The following is a 4158-nucleotide window of genomic DNA, read 5'->3' on the forward strand; positions in this document are numbered from 1 at the left end:
TTGCGATGGCCGACTGTGGTGCTCATTCATTCCAAACTGCATGCCATCCATAGATAGCCATTCACCCAAGCATCTGTGAACAGCTTACACTATTCAGGGGTTTTACTCAATATTAGGGACTCTGGGAAGAGGGCCATCCCTGTGTGACTTCAAAGGGCTGTTGGCTAATTGTAGAGTCATGAAAATTGCAAGAAGGGTGCAGCATATTAGAAATAGTATACACAAATGCATAAAAACCCAAAATGTATGATCTCCCTGCTCATGTATGTGTATGGCACTAACACCAAATTGCCCACCAAAGTTTCATGCTTGCCTTCTGTGAGGAAGGGCTATGCTGAAAGGAAGGTACCCCATACAGGTATCCCAGTCACACTTGTCTATCAGTAGGACCAGATGATCTGGCCAATAGAATATGGAAGAAGAGACGTGAATTACTTCTTGACATGGACCATAAGAATCCTTCATAAAATTCTCCAGTAGGGGCGGTGCTGGCGCGGGGTCGCCGTGAGCCAGCGCGGGTCCAAGGCACGATGACCACCCTGCGGGCCTTCACATGCGACGACCTGTTCCGCTTCAACAACATTAACTTGGATCCTCTTACAGAAACTTATGGAATTCCTTTTTACTTACAGTATCTTGCCCACTGGCCAGAGTATTTCATTGTTGCTGAGGCACCTGGTGGAGAGTTGATGGGTTATATTATGGGTAAAGTAGAAGGCTCAGTCTCTAGAGAAGAATGGCATGGACATGTTACAGCTTTGTCTGTTGCCCCTGAATTTCGACGCCTTGGTTTGGCTGCTAAATTTATGGAGTTATTAGACGAGATTTCAGAAAGAAAGGGTGGATTTTTTGTTGATCTTTTCGTAGGAGTATCTAACCAAGTTGCAGTTAACATGTACAAGTGGCTGGGCTACAGTGTATACAGGACAGTCATAGAGTACTTACTATTCAGCCAGCAACGGGGAGCCTGATGAGGATGCTTACGACATGAGGAAAGCCCTTTCCAGGGATACTGAGAAGAAATCCATCATACCATTACCTCATCCTGTAAGGCCTGAAGACATTGAATAACCATAGGCAGTGGTTCTTAGGCAGATAGTTAGTATTCTATGTATTTTCAACGAATGACATTAGAGCTCTAGTAGAAGTAGTTAGGTCTAAAAGACTGAACATATATATACTGATCTCAACTCTCATTCATTGTTTTACAGTAAGCCTATCTGCTGTAATAAAATCCAGTCAAGAAGGCAGCTATGTAGAAGAATATGTTCTACTATCATAGTTCAAAGTAGGCATAGTTTGCCAGGTTACAAAAAAGCCTTGCTCCAGCCTCTTCCTCAGTTCTGTGCCTGAGAACCACTGCTGTATATACATATATTTTTGTATTAAACTGTTGAAGCTTTAAAAGCATATATAACATGTATAAATTTAGATGTATAATAAAATGCATTGTTGACTATGAAAAAAAAATTCTCCAGTAGCCACCACAACCACATACATAATGCCACCACCAGCACCAAATGGTTATATTACATATGTATATAGTATCTCTACCTAAACATAGAGAGATCTTTATATAGTCAGAGATAGATCTCTCCCTATAAATTGCTATCCTCTACCTAGTGAAAGCTTATAGAGAGAGATAGCTATATAAGATACAGATACATAGCTATGTGTATCCGTCAGAACACAGAAGCTACATGGAGAGGAGAGTCTACATAGTCTGGTGCCACGAGTTGTTTTAAGGAGCAGAGCCTACCCTACTTTTTATCTATTTACCTTTTAAAGTGGGAAATCTGAAGTGAGATTCAGGGGCTTTCACTCCTGATTCTGAACACTTCACACCATTAACATTTTAAATCAGCCGCAACAACCCCATGCACTGCATGCTATAAATTTTACATTTTGTCCTTGGAGGAAACAGAGGCCCATAGAGGGGATGCCATTTGTTTAAGGTCACAGACTTAGTCAGTATGCAAGCCACTGCATTGCTGAGAAATGGTAAAGAACAGTCAATTATGGTCTCTGATTTTAAAGCTCACTGTCAACATTCATGTAATATAAAAGTATATAAACCTAAATATAAAAATCAAAACACATCCATGTACTCTGAGAATATCCCACCACAAATGCTTAGAAAACTGGGTAATAGAAGTTAAAACTAATTGTAAAATACCATGACTTGGAAAAAATTAATTCTAAATCAAATTAAATGGTAAAAGGAAGTATTGGATTCATCAAATGTAAATTAAAATCCAATGTAATTTAATGCTTCCTGGGAGTTCACATAATTTCAAAATGTTTCGTGATCTATTTTAAATTCAATTTTATTCTAATGGAAGTATTTTAAGCTAATTGAATAAAATAATAAATATTAAGATTTTCCTTTAGCTCCATTATTTGTCTGTTTATAGAGGCATATCGCTTCATCCAGAGAAATGAGAACTTATACGAAGCACCAGGAGAGTGAACAACTAAATAAGACAGAACCTTGAAATAAATGAAATAGTGAGTAGAAAAGATGAATCAAAGGTAAGGAGCCCGACAGTATAACCTCTAATGTACTTTTATGAAAGAAGGTATACAGTTAGATATGAGTGCCCTAGGCAAAAATGAAAAATTTAAATGAATGAGTAAAACCAGAATATTAAATCCCTCCTTTCTTTAATTTTTAAAATTGTTATTATAAAGGTAGTGTACAGACGGGTTATAGTTGCGTAAGTCAGGTAATGAGTATATTTCATTTTGGGCCACTTCACCCCTTTCTTCACTCTTTCCCTGATTTTCCCTCCTATCCCCATGCACAAGTTGCATGGTTCATTTTCAACATAGTGTCTAGTGAGTTCCACTGCTGAGTTTGTTCACCCTTTGTCCCTCCATTTCTGTATCCCTCCCAAAGACAGATAAACGAACAAACAAAGGGAAAAGAGGAGTACAAAATAGTAACAAAGAACAAAAACTCTTGTTTCCATTTCCTAGAGATCATTTCAATAAATATCATTTATATTATCAGCTGCATCTAGCTCTTGTGCCTTTCTGATCCTCTCTTAGAATATCCTCTTTTGTTCTCCCTTTCAGTGATTGCATGTCCCAGTGTATTTTTTTTTATTTTATCATTCAGTGTGTTTACTTGTAGATTTATAGGCATTTTCAAGCTACCAAAAATGAGAGAAACCACGAAAACCTATGTTTCAACCTGGATCCAGTTGATTTAGCTTACTATTATTTTTTCCAAGTCTTTCTATTTCCTTGTGAATGGAACCTTTCAGGTGTATGAGTAAAAAGTCCCACCTTTCTTAACAAAGAAAATTAAATTTGAGATTTTTTATGTTATTTGTGTGTGTGTGTGTGTGTGTGTACTGAAACTTAAACTCAGGGTCTACTACTTAAACTCAGAGTCTGCTTTTTTCTTTTTTTGCTCAAGACTAGCCCTCTACCACTTGAATCACTGCTCCACTGCTCACTCTTTGGTGGTTAATTGGAAATAAGCATCTCACAGACTTCCCTGTCTGGGTCAATTTGAATGCTGTCTCTCATTTCTTACCCTCTTGAGTAGCTATGATTGCAGACATGATCCACAGGTGCCCAGCTTGAATTCTTTCATAGAAGAAACATAAGCAAGAGATCAAGACCTTGATAGCATGTCTATAAGACAGACAGTTGTAAGATTCCTGTGATTGCTTCCTACAGTAATCTTGGTGCCATTCCAAAGCTTGCTTAGCTTGAAGTTACCAAAGGAGCCCAAATAAGTAGGTAGATACATGGTCCTCTGGCAACCTATGTCTGAAGTTCAACTTACAGTGATTACTGGTAGATGATGCAGACCTCTTTGAAAATGAATTGGCTCAGACCACAAGCACCGGTAGAGCACAGAGTTATGAATCATTTGCCAAAGACACACAGAAAAAAAGAGGTGAAGCCAGGCATAATGGCTCACGGCTTTAATCCTAGCTACTCAGGCAGCTGAGATCAGAGGATCGCGGGCACTAAAGTCCATGAGACTTTTATCTCCAGTTAACCACTAGAAAACCGGAAGTGACACTGTGGTTCCGAGGGTAGGGCAGTAGCCTTGAGCTGAAAAGCTCAGGGACAGCATCCAGGCCCCAGTTCAAGCCCCATGATCCACAAAAAAAAAGAGGGGTGATAGGATGGAAGAGA

The 4158-nt window shown here is 38.9% G+C and overlaps 1 pseudogene; it reads left to right on the forward strand.

The window, feature by feature from the left end:
• The first annotated feature begins 530 nt into the window (after positions 1 to 530).
• On the forward strand, positions 531 to 1163 carry LOC150051882 (N-alpha-acetyltransferase 20 pseudogene; annotated as a pseudogene).
• The last annotated feature ends 2995 nt before the right edge of the window (positions 1164 to 4158 follow it).

Source organism: Megascapheus bottae, chromosome 17 (assembly GCF_031878675.1).
Source record: "Megascapheus bottae isolate mThoBot1 chromosome 17, mThoBot2.hap1, whole genome shotgun sequence".
NCBI classification, from domain to species: domain Eukaryota; kingdom Metazoa; phylum Chordata; class Mammalia; order Rodentia; family Geomyidae; genus Megascapheus; species Megascapheus bottae.